This window comes from Abramis brama (genome assembly GCF_963993115.1).
Source record: "Abramis brama genome assembly, chromosome: 4".
Lineage (NCBI taxonomy): Eukaryota > Metazoa > Chordata > Actinopteri > Cypriniformes > Leuciscidae > Abramis > Abramis brama.
The window spans coordinates 15,153,723-15,171,806 of record NC_139966.1 but is presented as its reverse complement, the minus strand read 5'-3'; the positions used below and the strand labels follow the sequence as shown (position 1 = coordinate 15,171,806).

The window sequence follows — 18,084 nt, the reverse complement described above, 5'->3', positions numbered from 1 at the left end:
TGTAATGTAATAACTGCTGAGAGCATAAAGGTGAATATAGTCACAAAGTCTGGCTTCTGCTGATGAGCTGGTGCTGATTGGAGGATCTTGGAGCGATATGACCCACAACTTACTCTAGCTGGACGAGTTCTGCCAGAACACCTACACGAAAGATCCCTTCCCTAGGAAGTGTTGCAGCTACCATAATACCGGTCTCAAAGATTATAATGAGCTTTAATAGAACAATCTAAAACATTTGCAATGAACAAGGAACAGATCGTGCATGGCAGACACTGGCTATGGACTGCATATTTATTATTTTATTGCATATTTATTATTTAATGAAACATTGATGGCCAGGTGGGTGTGGGAATGAAGGTGGACTAGAGGTAGATCTGTGCATCTGAGGATCAACTATCTCCTAAGCTGTTTGGTAGAGAAAAGAAAATGAAAAAGATGTTAGAGCATTCTATAAGGAAAGTTACTGTGGGTTAAAATACTTATTTCTCACAAACAACATTGGTAGAAACATGAACACAATACTGTCAACAACCTTCTTAATAGATACTAAACAGCTGTGGAATTGAAATCAGATTGAACATGATTCTCACAGTATTTAATTTAAAAATTAAAGGTGCTCTAAGCGATGTCACATTTTTTAGGCCAAAACATTTGTCACATACAGCAAGCATCTCCTCACCATCCGCTAGCTGCCTGTCCCCTGAAAACTGTAAAGAAACGCAGTCTCTGTAGACAGCCCAGGCTCCACAAACAGCAACAAAAACAAACTGGGCTCACCCACACCACGAAAACCAACAAAATGTTCCAGCCAATAACCAACAAGGAGGATTTGGGGGTGGGGTTTGGGGGGTTAGTGTGCGGATGAGGAGGAGGGAGGGTCGAGCTAGCCTCAGTTTTGTTTGACAAAACTTTCAGCGTCAACAAGAAGTGACGTCACCCAACATCACTTTGAGCACCTTTAAAAAAAAAAAACACTTTGTTTTGCTCATTTACCAGTATTGCTGAGATCAAATGTAAACTGGTAAGAGCAGCACCGTGTCCTAACCAGACACGATAAGATTCTAGCGACAAAAATTTGTCACAGTGGTAAAAATCACAGCTAATCAGAAGAGCGCGCGCTCAGCAAGCTCCAAGCACTCAACAAAATGGATAATTACACAAATCCATGAATATTACACCTTTTTTTAACATTATTAAAAATACACTGAAACAATTGTCTGTTAACAAACAATTTGAACGTTCTTGTTCACTTTTTTGTTCACAGGTGAGTTGCTTTCAGTACGGCTATAAAAGACAAACAAAATGATTTTCAAACTTGCATACTCTTTTAACATAATGCACATATACAGTACTATACCTGAAATCATCATACTTTGTTGTTCCAGCGGTGACGTCGCAGAAATAGTCTGGTTAGGTCACGGTGTTACACATATTCACTCGTCTGAAAGAAGTAAATGAACATAGCCATTGTATTACATGTAACAATTGTGGTAATTACATGTATAACCCGTTTACAGTTACGGCTCATAAATACATGTAGAATATTAAACCTACATTTCATATAAATATTTTAGCAAAACTTATGTTTTAGTCAGAATTACTGCACTCCCATCAACACACAACCATCAAATGCAAGTTATACACTGGAGAAACGCGTCTCAAGTCCACACACATCTGTCAAAGTATCTGACGGCTAACCACGATAAACTACATGCTTGGTTATTAGAAGCTCTTTCTCTGCTCCTGTCAGTTTTGTGATCTATGCCTGACTCAAATAATCCTAGCTTCTCCAGTCATAAAAGCTGCTGCTAGTTCAAATTTGACAGATGAAGTCACGCTTTGATTGGACTCGTCGCGTCAATTGTTATACATTTTTGTAGTTGTATGGATCATGTCGCCATCTTTGACACCTTACTCACCGTCGCTATAATTATAGGTGATGGTCACAAATAGATTACATGCTTGACTTTGCTTACTTGTTCATCCAGACAGCACTCAAAACACTATTATAAAACAGCCTACCTATGAGTCATACCAGTTTTTTCTTACTTTTGTTAATATTATTGGGTTAAACTGGCTTCTGCTTTACAACTTGTTTATACATGTTGAAAGTGTAGGAAGGTTAACCCAAGGTTTGGCCTGCAATTTATAAAAGTTAGTTCCAATCCTTGATTCTGATTGATCAATAGCTGTTTTATTCACAATAAAACACGGCCATGACTGCTTCACCCAACGGTTCTATGTATCACTAGTACACAACACCCCTAGCAACCACTCTTAGCAACTTAAACATGTATCTCATTGATATTGTTCATTGATATTGAAGCTAGAGTCAATTATTGTGAGGGATTGAGAAAGTGAGTGAGAATCCATTTGAATGTCCGCTGTGATATCTTGTAATTTTAACAGTAAAGGGGTTTTCCCATGCCCTAGTCTTTACCGACTGACTCACTCATAAAAGATAGTTTTTTGCTGAAATAATGTATGTAACTTCTGTTGCTGTTTATGGTCAGGGACTACTTTTTCCAGCAGAAGGAAGGCTTTTAGTGATTTCATGAAAGTTGCACAGATACATATTTTTCGGCTTTAATATTTGTATTGTGTGGTAACTGTTTTATAAAAACAGTAAGGTACTCAAGGCTAGTGATGTATCATAACTCTGCTTCACGTTAGCTGTGTCCCAATGTGAAGGCTGAATCCTTGGAAGGTCGCATTTGAAGGCCGATTGCGTCACGATGAAGGCTGTCCCAACTCAATTCTGCATCCTTCGAAGGCCGGTCGTCATTGCAACATTATTCAAAAGCGACGCCAAATGCACCCTTCGTTTCCCCGTGAAAGGAAGGATACATAAAATGATCCTAAGCGGCCTATCCTACCCCATAAGTCATTGCGCGCCGGTGACGACAGCATTTATTTATTTATTTTTTAAAGGCGGCCAAGACTAGAGTTCAGTAGTGGACAGCAAATTCACATTTAAATGTAAGTATTATGTTTTCATTTACTCAAATAGCTAGTGAAACCAGAGTTAAAGTTTCTTAAAAGCTTCATCTTAACTCCATCATTGCGTGGCTTCATTTGTCAGGTAGTTTGAGGCAAAACCTGTGCTAATATTAGTTTGACGACCTATCTGTAATTTTGCACTAGTCTCACTTGTGTATTATAAGAAATATCACTCACCCTATAAAGCCCACAACAATAAGAAAAGCAATAGATAAGGCAATGGGGTTTTACTTTTATGTGTTTTTGTAGTGCTCTCATGAAAGCCATGTCTACAAAGGTTTTAACTAAATTTGAGTATCCAGAAATATGATTTCTGAAGTATTTTGTATGCATGTCTTGGTGTCATATTTTGCCGTGTTAATGCACTTAAGATTGTACCCCTGTGTTAAGTACCCCTTTCTGCTTTTTTAGAGCAATTCTGGTGAAAATGGGTCTGTGGAAGGTAACTCCCATACAGGCAAAAAAAAAAAAAAAACCTTCCAAAGAAAGTTAATACACACATCTTTGCTGAAATGTATTGTGCTGTTGTTGCTAACAAGCCATGGTTAATTTGCTCTGCCTCAGGATTGCACGTGTCCTGGGACAGGAGAGGGTGTGAGTGGGAAACCCACTGCTGTAACTTGGCCCTGGTTTGTCCTCATGGATCAGGTGTTGGGACAGAGGCATTGCACCAACCCCCCAGTCCTCATCGCCTCAATCCCTGAGGACAGACCAGGGCCGAGTTCAGCAGTGGGTGCCCACGGTGAGGAGGAGCCAGGGGCAGCAGCATCAGGAGCACGAAGGCGGCGAGACAGAGGGCAACTAGAGAGGGAGGCAGAGGCGAGGAGAGCACAGGAGAGTAGGGAGAGGATGGACAGGCTGTTTACTCTTCTTAAGAAAACGATTGAAAATATATTTATTTTTTATACATATTCTTGTTTAACTTTTTTTAGGGCGCATCTGAAGTAGGGCTGTCACTTTACGTTCGAAAATCGATTGCACAATCGATCTGACCAACCAACACAAGTTTCGAAAACGAAAATAGGGAATTGATTTTAACGGTCTTCTCTCTGAGCGCGTCCAGCTCGTCACGATACGTTTTCACCTCGAGCTGTTAACGCCTGGCAGAGTCTGACTGCTTTAGAGATGCGCGGATGAGCTCCAACGTCACCCAAATCCACAGCCAAAAACAAATCATCCACTCGCTCCAATAACTTTCTCTGATTTAAGTATCCGCACCCAATGGTCAAATTACAATTATTCTGTGTTGTTACGCGTGATTATAAATTGATGATCGTCACCTTCAACAGCGGATTCGGCCACGGTTGATGCGCATCTTTAATGGTAACATAATACACTGATTAATGAGCGCTGCTTTTAAATGAACATTTCTTTAAAACAAAAAATTTATTTGACAGATTTTCCTTTTCTTAAGGGCATAAACAAGCTTTACGCCCTTAAAAAGTGACCGTTACGGAATATAATCAGAGTTATTTTAAATTATTCTGGTTGTTCCAAGCTTTATAATGGTAGTCAATGGGGGGCCAACTGAAACCAACAGAAGCACATCCATCCGTTATAAAAGTGCTCTACATGGCTCCAGGGGTTAATAAAGGCCTTCTGAAGTGAATCGATGGGATTTTGTAATAAAAATATACATTTTTAATTCTTTATAAAGTAAAACTATCTTCTGACAGACTGCCTTGCGTATTAAATTTGAAAGCGTAACTGACGAAGTGTATGACGTAGCAGAAGCATTTTGAACTGCAAGAGGTGTTGTTGATTGTGAAAATCTGTAGATTAAATACATCATTACTGCAACAAAAAAAATAAAATTAAAATAAAGTACCTGATAGTGGAGTTTGTGGGAGAAGAGACACGATCTATAGCAAAATGATGGCCTCTCACGGCGGTTCTATACAAAGATCAGTCGCCGATGGAGGTGCCACAGCCAATCAGAACTGGAGTTCTGCAGTTCTGAGTCAGGTAAGCAGAATAAAATACACTGTAAATAAACAGTATTAAAACAAAAAGTAAAATCACTAGTACATGACCTTCCATGGCTTAATTCTTCCATAAATTAAATTATCATATTATATATCATTAAATTATGTTTTTCAGGATTGGTTGTTGAATAAAATGTTATGCTAGTAACAATTAATAACTACTAGATATAATATAATAACTACAACTCCCGATTCGATACTATCACGATACTTGGGTGCAGATACGATATGCATTGTGATTTGACACATTTCATCCTCTGTTGGAACAAAAGTGGCTAACTTCTATCAACCTCATCTATAAGCAAGGACAAAAATAAAACAATTTAATTTTCTACTAAGCAATACATTAAAATGTAGCAAAATTAATAAACACTAATCATGAGCACATTGGATTTTTATTATGTAGCTCAGAATAAATAAATAAATAAATAAATAAAATAAACTGAATGAATGTCACATGACCTTAGGCTATATATATACGACGACCATTGTAATTTGCATCAGATGACCATTATTATTTACTCAGCCTACTGTACCCTCAACATTTTTATGAATTTTCCCACATCAATGACCTGTAATTAGCAATTAACTGTATATATTTTGTATCTGTTCATTCGTTATACATGTTTTTACTTCTGTTGTTTTATTCATTCATTATTAGCCAGCTTTAGTTTGTTTGTAGTTTGTCGTTAGTTCGTCGTCAGTTCGTCAAATTGTTGGTAGCAGTTCCGCATCACAATCCGTACACGAAAACTCGCTTCCGGGCATGTAAAAACGTCAGAGCGACCCTTAACGGATTAGACCAATGAACTTTTGATGTGTCATTTACTGGGGGAGGGTCTTATCTTCGTTTTTTAACTTTGATTGGTTTATTTTTGGCCTATGAAATGCTCGTAAATGGCGATTTGCTTGAGGTGGCGCTGGGTGGGGAACTATGTTACGTGTCACAAGATTCCGTACAGTCAGTGCTGGGAGCGTAACATGAAACCGTACAACGGGGCATCATGATTTCAACGACGTGAAGGTATCGTTTTTATATAAATTTATGTGAATTACCTTAACTTTTGCTGTTTGTTACTTCATATGCTATGTATATTATCTGTTGTCAGGCCGAAATAACCGATTTGGATGTGTATTTAGTTTCAGTATAAACGTGCAAGTGTTTTCAACGGTGCGTAGGTAATGTTTTATTTGATAAACTTAGCTTCTGCTGTTTATTATTTGATAGGCTGTGTGTATTATGAAAGCTTGTATCCTCCACCAAAAGTCCTTCATTTAGATCATCATTTAGTTTCAGTAGCTGCTATACTTTTTTTTTTTTTTTAAGTCACTGAGGTAAACCCGTCAATAACGGTCACTGTATCAAACATGGCTTTAGGTTTTAGGAAACTGTGTGCTACAAGAAAACACTGATGCACTTTTGATTTTGATAAATGTTTTAGGAACATGAACATATTTATTAAAACAAATAAACAAAGAATGCAGTATATATATAAAATAGAACATGTAATTGATATATATACAAAACTATATAAATAACTATTTATAAACATATTTACAGATCCCGACTCATGGCACACTCCCTGCACAGCCATGCCTCCTCTGGTACCGCATGAGTGACACACTCAGTGTGGTACCAGAGGGTGCAATTTTCACATTGCACCCACTCCAATATTTCTGTTGCAGATCCTGGGGGGCTTGGCTGCTTGCAAGAGGCACAGATATCATTTTGGAGCCGCTCCTGCTCCCTCTCTCTCCGTAGTCTTTCTCTCTCTTGTTCCCTCTCCCTCTGCTTCTCTCTCTCTCTCTGCTCCTTCCCCCTCTCTCTCTCCCTCTCTCTCTGCGCCTTCTCCCTCTCTCTCTGCTCCTTCTCTCTCTGCTTCCTCTTCTTCTCTTCCTCCATCAATGCTCTCCTTTCCTTGACTTCCTCCATCCTCCTTCTCTTCGCCTCCTGCTTATCCCTCTCTTCCCTCTCCTTCTCAGCTTGGTGAGATGCATACTCGTCACCTGTAATGCAGCGTGCTCCGGCAGGAACCTGCTGCCGCCGCCTCCTCCGGGCCGACTGGTCAAAGCGTGGCGGGACCAGAATGTGGGCGAGCCCCGCCGGGATAATTCCAGCCGCGACCAACGGATTTGGCGGGCGATGGCAGGTGGGGCACTCTACACAGCCAGCAACAACTGGCACTGATATGATGTCGGAAGGGGCTGGGTGGATCTGGGCCGGGGCGATGGTGGTGCTAGGGGGGTCTGGGTGGATCTGGGCCGGGGCGATGGTGGTGCTAGGAGGGGCTGGGTGGATCTGGGCCGTGGTGATGGTGGTGCTAGGAGGGGCTGGGTGGATCTGGGCCGGGGCGATGGTGGTGCTAGGAGGGGCTGGGTGGATCTGGGCCGTGGCGATGGTGGTGCCAGGAGGGGCTGGGTGGATCTGGGCCGTGGCGATGGTGGTGCCAGGAGGGGCTGGCTGGACCTGGGCCGTGGAGATGGTGGTGCCAGGAGGGGCTGGCTGGACCTGGGCCGTGGCGATGGTGGTGCCAGGAGGGGCTGGGTGGATCTGGGCCGTGGCGATGGTGGTGCCAGGAGGGGCTGGCTGGACCTGGGCCGTGGAGATGGTGGTGCCAGGAGGGGCTGGGTGGACTGCCACTGGAGGGATGATCATCATCTGAAATATAAATTAGAGGAGATAAAGATATTAGTATATCTGGGCCTATTTATATAATATAAAGATATATTATCTTTTATATTAAATGATTAAAATATTAAATATGTATTTATATATTAAATATTAGTATTTACCTTCCAAATGTTAAAAGATCTTTAATATCTTTACATTATATCTAATATAAAGATATTAGTACATTATTGTTTGCATTGTTTCTATTGTATTAATGCAGTGTCTATTTTTTGTTGTTTTGTTTGTACCTGATCACTGTCCTCCAGTGCGTGCCTGTTCAGGGGGAACAAGCCTATCAGCCGGAACCCCTTCATTATGTTCTCCACGGTGGCCGCCTTTGGGTAAGCAAATTTTAAGATGGATGAAAAATGCTTTTTCCCCAGGACAAGGTCTCCCCTAACCAGGCCCATATTTGTAGCCAGCTTGGTGAAGGCCTCTTTCAGTGGCCCGAAGAGGGACACATCGAGGGGCTGAAGGGCATGGGTGGTGTGGCTTGGCAGGCACACCACCTCCACACCATTGCCCCGACAGAGGTCCACCACGTCCTTGGACATATGGGTCTCGTGTTGGTCGCAAGTTAGCAGGAGTGGACGCTCTGCCGGAGCATGCTTCAGGAAATGTTCGATCCCCCTCACGAACAGGGGCCCATCCATGTAGCCCTTCTCACTGATGGCGTACAGGGCGTTGGGGGGGCCATCTAGCGCATAACTGTTACTGGGCAGGCATTGGGCATATATAATCATGGGGGGGATGCTCACACCTGCCGCGCTAGCACAGCAGTGGACGCTGATGTGCTCCCTTGTCACCACAGTTTGGCGATACACATGTTTTTGTCTCCTCTGTGCATATACCTTCTCCTTCCTGCTTTTTTGTTTATCCCCAAAGCCTGTTTCATCGCAGTTGAACACCAGGTGAGGACGATCATGCCAGCTGTTCCCGGCAAACATGGGCTCCAATATGTTGGAGAGTGCCTCCACCCGAGGCACCATCACACCGAAAGACCCTCTGCCGGTCCAGGGGGTCGGGGGTCCTGGCCGACAGCTCCGGATGGCATTCCCTGAAACGGCACCACCACATACGGCTCAGCCCATGTCCGAAGTTCACCATTGTCTTGCGTCCCGAGGCCTTCACAATACCAGTGGCCATCAACGTCGCTACGGCCCTTGTCACGGGGAAGCCGTGCCTGCCCATCCAAATTATATACGCAACTAAAGATGCCTCTTCCTCCGGGAGGAGGGCACGGCTGGGGTGGGGCTGGTAGGCGTAGCGGCCTCGTCGATGGTCCTGAAGAGTGTTGTGGGGGATGCCGTAGCAGGCCCCCACCGTTTTCAGGCTCCCCCCTGCCTCCAGCTCCTCCAGGGCCGCCTTCATGTCATCTTCGGACCATTTTTTATAAGCTTTGTTTTGTTTTGGCATTTTCTAAAAACGGTTCATTTATTCACCTGTGCATTAGTTCTTTGATATCACTGGGTTGAAGCAAAATGTTTACATTTGTCTTGGGTGGCTTACATTATACCTATGTATATGAACTTAATAAAATGGGTATAACACTGTTTATTCATGTATTCATTAGTTAGTTCTTTGAGATCACTGGGTTGAAGCAAAATGTTTACATTTGTCCTGGGGGACTTACATTAATGTAGGGGGCGGGGGAGGCTAGTAAAAAGCATTTAGCTGCTAGCAGCGCTGTTCATTCAAGTGTTCAAAAGCTGTTTCTAGCGCACGTCAAAGTGCGCACCAAAGTGCAGTTTCTTCTGCTTAAGCTGCTACTTACTTCGTTTATGGACACTCTGCCTCATCGTGCAGGGTGTCTTATAGTAGTTAGATTTCATTATGACACAATTTACTTCACATTTGACTCTTTGGTTGACTTTAAAGACCTTATATCACTGATCTGCAAAATATTGTTCATTTACGAAAAATGGCGCGTTCAGTCACCTCAGGTCGTTTCCAAGACCTCGTGAGCATAGTTTTTAAACCGCCGTTTAAAATGGGGTTTTATTAACCTTATAACACACATTTTAGGTTAAAAATGTTCAATACCAATAACCATTACATTTAACTTCAATACTATAGACCACATAACCAAAACTTCATTCATTTCATTCGCGGACTCTCTTCCCTCCTTCGCCGGAGTCAACGCGAGATCCCCGCCCACCACCATTTTAAAATGCCCCTCGAGTGTCATTGTACTTACCGGTCAAATGTCGTCTTCAAAGGGCTTGGACTTCGACAATGCGTGAAGAAGATTAAAGAGGACAAAACACAGTTTCCAAAAGGTATATATAACTTTATTTGACCTGGAAGTGATTCTTTGTACATTTGATTGAAAGCGTCACTGTACGGATTCATGTTACGGAAGAGCCGCTGTACGGATTGTGATACGGAACTGCTAAGTATGAATTAAGCAGCCTTTTGATATGTTGAAGTTTATTATAAAGAATTATTATACATTAATATAACACACAGACACAATAAACCACAAATACAAACACTAAAAACAAATACCGGAAAAGATTAGGGTGCGTTTTTTTCCTTTCCTCACAAAACAGCTGTGAGTGACGACACACGGAGCGGGAAAAAAGTTGTTCTGATTGGTTTAGACCGGGGCGTCCAAACTCGGCCCTGGAAGGCCGCTGTCCCGTAGAGTTTAGCTCCAACTCGCCTCAACACAGCTAATAAAAGCTTGATTAGGTTGTTAAAGCTGCCGTCGGCAACATTTTTTTGATCAAATTCAGTGAAATTGACACTATAATCCGACAGAACAACATAAATAATGTGGTTTTAGAAAAAAAACGAGCTTCTAACTCCACCTGGAGCGTGTTATTTGTTTTGCAAAAATCCACCGCTCCAGTCTCATCGGGTCCAATCAGCGCAGGGGGGTGTGAGATCTGACTGTCAATCACAGGTCGTGCACACGCGTCAGATTCCCTCTCCCTCGCACAGATGCGCACGTTACAATATCACATGCACACGACTCGCCTGAAGATTGTACGAAGCGTGATGGCGGAGAGAAAATCTACTAACAAGCTTCCAATTCCTCGGTTATTGCTATCTATGGATAGATTAGCCAGGGCAGCCTACCTCCGAGAGTCCATGGTGTTGATCGATGCTGAAGAGACGCGCGCGTTCACAGAAAATCAGGTACACACGCACTGACGATGGGCGGGTGCTCCTTGGTAGTGGGGGAGGGGCATGAGAGTTGTAAACATTCAAAATTTTGGCTAAGTCCACTCAATCTGCCAGACTTGCCGACTGCAGCTTTAAGGTGTTTAATTGGGGTTGGAGCTGAATTCTTCAGGACAAAGGCTCAACAGGAGCAAAATTGGACGCCCCTGGTTAACGTTAGACGATGAGAAAAGTTAACGTACAAATGTGAAGCGCTGTTCTACTTAACACTGGTTTCCGAAACCTTAACGTTAGTGGACGTTATCGAGTGTACAATCAGTCCAATTTTGCACACTCAACGGCTGTCCGAAATCGCTTATTCATTTTCCTTCACTCCTCCAAATTAACTGTGTTAAGTGAGCCATACCGTACCATGCAGTGGAAAAGCATCATTAGTGGCCCAATGTAGGGACGATGTGTGCACGAGGGAGACAGCGGCCCGATAACACAAGCGTGCACAAATTAAGTTACACAAGCACTAAACATATATGATGGTCATTATGCAAGACACACTATTTGTTAACATGTCGTGTTAAACACGATTACCTTCATGACGATGACACACATCAATGCTCTCCGTCGACTCGTCTCGAACTCCTCTCCTCCTGATCCGGAGCCCGGAGGCGCGCGCGGGCGCACACACACACGGAAAAGTGACATCAGCATCGAACAGCCAATCGCATGCCCTGAAACAAGAGAATCGGAATTCACTTCTCGCGAGAGACTAATTCAATACTCTCATCTGAAGATTCGATTGAAGAATATAAAATACATAAATGCATTTAGACAGCAAGGAGAAAATATCTTGCTATAACAAGAACATGTGTTTGTCTTATTTATACTCCACAATATAAACTAACTAAATACTCAATTTATTTAATAAAAAAATTTAGTAAAACGTCAAATTGTATAACAAATTAAAATAACTTTTAATTTTAAAATGCTATTTATTCCTGGGAGGCAAAGTTGAATGTTCAGCATCATTACTCCAGTGTCACATGATTCTTTGGAAATCATTCTAATTTGATTAAATGCCCAAGTAACATTTTTTATTATCAAAGGATTATCACCATCATCACTGGAATAAATAACATTTTTAGATATTTACATACAATTATTTTAAATTGTAAAAAATAAAAAAAAAATTATTTATTTTTTTTGCATAAGATACTTATTTCAAAAGCTATATACATATCTTTCTTACCAGTCTTAAACTTTTGTGCCTGTGTAGACTTAATATGCAAAAGCCTCTAAGGGCCGTCTGACAATTTCTTATGAAAAGAGCATTTTTATCAGACATTTCTTAGGTTCAGTAATTTCACTTTAATGGAAAGGTAAAGGTCCTGTTCATCTCCATTAAAAACATAGGAGCCTGCTAAAGAAACTCACATTCAGAAAATTTCAGACAGAGCTTAGAGGCTTTTGCATCTGAAGTCTTCATCCTTTGAGTGCAAGTGAGGATGTTTTGAAGTGTATGTACATCAGTTGTGTTAATGCAGTTTAGTTAGTCTAGTCTTGGTAGGCCAGTCAACAAACAACAAAAAAGGTTTTTTTTCTGTTAAGGTCTTAAAACTATGGCTTGCAATGAACCATCCTATTGGACACTGAGAAGAAGAGCAAAGGACAAGGTGGATCAACAACTGCAGACAATACAAACTACAGCTTGGGGAGAGGAGTTGGGCTGCATGCACAGTGACAATACCTGTCAACGTCAAACTGAGGATGAAGACACATTTATGGACTGTTTATCTCATATTGATGAGAATGAAGGTGTCAATATGGCAAGTGTTCTTGACGACAGTGAATCAGACACGGAGTCCGACTTCCCTGGAAGACGATTTGGCAACTGAACAAAAAAATCACACACGTTGCATTGAATTCATTATTAGATATACTGCGTCAGCATAGTTTAAATCTGCCAAAAGACTCAAGGACATTGCAGGGAACAATGCGTTTGAACCCTGAAATACAAGACTGGTGGCCAATATTACCATTTCGGATTGCTGAAATCCATTACAGAGGTGCTACATCAGAACATCGACATTCTGAGCAGCATTGACACGCTGGAGCTTCAGGTCAACATTGATGGTTTGCCCCTCTTCAAGAGTTCAGCAACACAGTTCTGGCCCATTCTAGGAACACTGCAAAATATCGGACAAGAGGAACCAGTGATAATAGGCTTATTTTGTGGTACATGTAAACCTACCTCGCTAACTGAGTATCTTGAAGACTTCATCGCTGAAGTAAATGAATTGGCCAATGGATTTGAATTTGAAGGAGTGAGGTTAACTTTACAACTGTCATCAATGGTTTGCGATGCACCTGCTCGTGCATTCCTGAAAAATGTTAAAGGTCACACAGGCTATCATGGATGCGAAAAATGCACAGAGGATGGCGTGTACCTGGAAAACAGGATGACATTTCCAAGAAGTGACTTGCCTAGAAGAACAAATGAGATCTTCAGAAACAAAACCGATTCTGATCATCACCATGGTATCTCACCCCTTGAAGAAACGTCCCTGGATATGGTCTCTGGCTTCCCCCTTGACTACATGCACCTCGTGTGCCTCGGAGTCATGAGACGGCTTCTCCACTTGTGGCTGAAGATGGGTCCTCTCACTTGTAGGCTGTCGGGTTTTCAAATAAACACATTAACTGAAAGGTTGGTGAATGCGCAAAGATATGTGCCCATGGAGTTTGCACGTAAACCAAGGGCACTGAGGGAAATTGATAGGTGGAAGGCAACAGAGTTCAGGCCGTTTTTACTTCATACGGGACCGGTCATGATGAAAGATCTCCTCACCACAGAGGTGTACAAAAACTTCATGCTGCTTTTTGTGGGAATCTTCATCCTGTGCAACAACAGTTTCATTGAAGATTACTGTGATTACGCAAATGAAATGCTAGTTCTTTTTGTCACTCACTTTGGGCAACTGTACGGTCCACAGTTCTTGTCCTATAATGCACACTCCCTCGTACATCTTGCAGATGATGCAAAAAAGCATGGCGTTCTTGACAACTTCAGTGCTTTTAAGTATGAGAATCACCTGAACAAACTCAAAAGACTTCTGAGGAAACCAACATGCCCTCTGAGTCAAATAATAAAAAGATTCTCAGAGATGCAAAGAAGCTGCAAAACACCTCAGAAAACCAGGCCACATCTGCTCAAAAAACAGCATGCGAATGGTCCTCTACCTGCATCCTTTCATGAGGCGACACAATATAAAGAGTTAAGGACAAGGCCTTACACTCTTAAAATTGACCAGGCAAACAGTCATGTTTACATCGGCGGCAAAGCTTCTAAGCTCCAGAACATCATTTCATTCAAGGATGAAATTTATGTTGCTTATGTAACCTTTGGTTAAATATAAAAATACCCGACTACGCCACCTAGGTTCCTTCTCTACCCAGGAAAGTAAAGTAATACAACTAACCCAAAAAGAGAGTTAAACCAAAAAGAATTACAACAAAAGGAAGGACCCTGCTGGTTCGGATTGCACTGAAGACGGAGACGTGACTTTCCAAAAGTATACCAAATTTATTTATCACAGGGAAAAAAGTCATTCACTTAAAAACATCAAAATAGGTCTCAAATACAGCTTACCAATTAATACCGACAGAAACAAGAGACCACAATTTGACCACTTTAACAGAAGGGAAAAACACAGCAAATCAGTGAGTAAACAAAACGTAAAGCAAGTGTCACACCAAATAAAGAAAATATCAAAAGAAAACAAATACACTCCCCCTTCTGTTAAGCCTCAATATCACAGTTCTAGCCACCAGCGGATATAACTGGCAAATGGATTTAATAATACAAAAAAAACTAACAGAAAAGAAAATAATTACACCACTCAGTCACAGTAACATCATACCGGTATTTCACTTCTCAATTAAGAAGACTACTGTTAATATTGTTTGCGCTGCTTCAAATGGACCAGGCTACCAACATATCAGTTTACTATAACTTAATAGCCCATCGAACATACATTAGGCTACGTCAGTATTTCAACACATTTCTTACGAGCAGCTCGTTAAAGAGCTCGATCGTTCGCGGTTCAAAACCGCAATATCCGCTGCCGTCAGTTGTACTAGGACCATGAAACAGTGACAAAATAAATATAACAATAAAAACAAAACAAAAAAACAGCAGCTAGCGCTCTTGGGCCGCACCTCGTAGGGGAATTTAAGCTATAGTAACCTTTATGTTCCCTGCGCTCGCCACTACACACGCACACATTCCAGAGAGGCAAAGCAACTAGAAATGGGTAGCCGATTACTTCACACCGCACGGAGAAGAATAACAACCAACCAAACTTAGACAGGGTTTTTAATCACGCCACTAGGCACAAACGCACCCTCATGATTGCACCGCACAGGTGTACTTAATATCAACTGCGGCTCAACGCCGGTGGGCGTGTCTAGTCATTTGCAATATGCAACCATTACAAGTTCCCCAATTCCAATGAGCAACACTGAACGTTAGATTATCAACCTGTCACACTTACAGTACCTTCAACAACCAGGAATCTTTCTTTGACTATCCTCTACCATCCTCTACACTCGGCATCCACTTAGTTGGCGACCTCTCAACAACCGTTGATTTCTGCAAGTTTGAGGAAATAGAGAACAAAATTTTTCTTGTCCCATTTCAAAATCACTTTGTTGCAATTCCTCTTTTACATACAAATTAATTATTTAACAGTACTTTTTGTAACATAGTTTATGCATTTGAATTACATAGTTGAAAATTTTAGCGGAGTAAATAAATAATATGGGTTTCAGGCTTGAAAAAAGAAAAAGAATTTTTTTTTTTACCTAATAGTGGAGTTTGAGGGAGAGGGGACAACTGGACCAATTGCCAAGTCATGGTACGCAGATGGCTATTCCTGGTGGCCTCCATATAAAGACCTTGACAGGGTGTTGAAGAGTGTTCGAACCATGGAGGAACCACAGCCAGAGAAAGGGTGGACCCGTCACAGAACCAGAATCCTGCATGAGTCAGGTAAGAGTAAATTATACTGTAAATTAAACATGATCTTGCCCAGAATACCTTTATTTCATTGTTCAGAATCTTAATAATATACTTTGTTTATTTTATTTTTCAGCATCTTTTCAAAATGTGGCCAAAAATTGGAAGAAGGCCAGCTACACATCTGACATAAATTCAGAACCTGAAATTGCCAGAAAAAGGATTCCCAAGTAAGTAACAAAAGACAAAATAAATGGTTTAACACATGAAAATCCAATAATTAAGATATTTTTGATGAAATCTCTGAGCTTTCTGACCATTCAGCATATTTACGTAGCTTTGCTTTTAAACAGTGAAGAGCATCCAATTGTACTTTTTCTTTGTTTTCCTAGAAAGAAAACATACTCTGATAACATCTCATCAGATGATGAGGCACCAGAACCACCACCCCTTAAAAAAAGAAAAACCGCAGACAAAGAGAGTGTTCCTCCAGCACCCAAACCTCCAGCACTTCCAAAACGCACCAAAAAAAAAGGTAATGGAAAATAACTTAAAAAAAATAATGTTAATGAAATGAATGCTATGAATAACAATACACATTCCATGTCGACTCAACCAAAGGTCGAAAAAAAATATATATCTACGATTCTGCAGAGGGTGTGGGCTTAAAATTACGATTTTGACCTGAGATTTTGAGACAAAACACAGGGGGTTTAGAAAAATAGCAGCATCGTTATTTTATTTTTACAGAGAGATTGGTAGTCTAGTAGTAAAATCTGTTGACTTCAGCAATCTTTTGCTGCATGTGTCAATGATGACAGTTCCAAAAAAAATTCATCCATGACATTCAATATTATACTATTTTTTATTTTCTGAAATTTGGTTGATTTGATGATTGATGAAATAAGTAAGATTAAAAGTGCATAACACCCAGATTACAATAAACGAAATGTCCTTATTATTAGGTCCTGTTGTGCAAACTCAGGTTTTGCAAAGCTGTAAACCCTTTAAGCAACTGTAAGTTTTTCTTTTCTTTTTTTTAAATCTTTTTTAATTTTTTATCCAAATCTACAATGATTACTCAAAGCTACAACTATGTCAGCGGTTCTTAATCCTGTTCCTTGGAACCCTCCACTCTGCACATTTTGTTTGCATCTCTTATCACTTCAGACTATTCAACTGTGGACTTCACAGGATCCACCATGATTCCAGTTCGAAGGGAGCATATATTTTACATTCAAAGGGCATTAAAGTGCACGAGACATGCGCTTAAATTGTAGTTATTAAGGCTCTTCCGCATATCCTTTAACTCCTCGTGAATTGTGACCAGTATATCAAGTTTTTTATTGATGCTAGCCAGCACACTAACCTCAACTTCGGTGGTGTGCAGGTCATCTGTGTCCGTTGCGGAATCTCTCTTTCTTCTTTTGGAATCTGGTTTGAGTGCGTCGGTATGTGCGTCGGTATTATCCATGGTTGAATGAAGGTGGTGATAGTAGTCGTCGATAAAGATCTCAAAGTCCGTTAAATCCTCCAGTGTACAGTTGAATTGTAGAACGTATAGAGTGTATGGTAATCGATGCAATGTTAATTTGTTTTAGTCCGAAGAAAAGTTTTAAATCTCAAAGTTAAACTCGTCCTGTTGAGTTTGTCAACAACTGTGCGCCGCCATGTTCGATCTCACCTCTGCTCGAGTCTCGCGATACTCACACCGCCCCTGTTTTGGGACTCCAAAACAATGTTTTAAATTGTGTGCGTTTTATTTAATTTAGTTATTAATCCAGTATTAGATCTTTCTAGCCTAATATTGTTTGATGTGTTAAGCCTAGATAACAAGACATAGGGCCTAGTCCATACATGACGTGCTCGTGAAAAGTAATATTTATGTAATCTTTGTGAGATCATATCCACGAACACAGAACTTGGTGCTTGGTGATACACTTTACTAAAAGAAAATATTATGGAAGTATACCCTTTTAACTAACATTTCAACATCCTGCACAAATTAAAGAAACATATGAGCTAAGGATGTACATTAATCCTGAATAAACAGATAATGGAATGTCCACAATCTACAGTATATTAGTTATTCTCATACTTGCATGTGTGTAAATAGTTGTGCTTAAATCAACAACTTTATACAGAATCACACGTGTCCAAAACATCCATGTAAGATTCAAAAGACCCAAACCTCTAAGAAAAGAGGCTTGAAAACCATAGTTTATTATAAATTCACAAAAGCATGCAAATGATGACCCTGTTTTACATTTTGTATGTTGGACCGTATG

General features: G+C 40.9%; 1 long non-coding RNA gene across 1 annotated transcript; it reads right to left on the bottom strand.

Annotated features, from left to right (window-relative positions):
* On the bottom strand, positions 1 to 15,811 carry LOC311081710. The gene is made up of 7 exons (XR_014605982.1): positions 15,643 to 15,811; positions 12,816 to 12,965; positions 12,527 to 12,670; positions 11,371 to 11,510; positions 4,829 to 4,956; positions 1,358 to 1,441; positions 1 to 405 (listed from the first exon to the last, which is right to left on the bottom strand). It is a non-coding gene; the product is annotated as an uncharacterized lncRNA (long non-coding RNA).
* Positions 15,812 to 18,084: the final 2,273 nt, after the last annotated feature.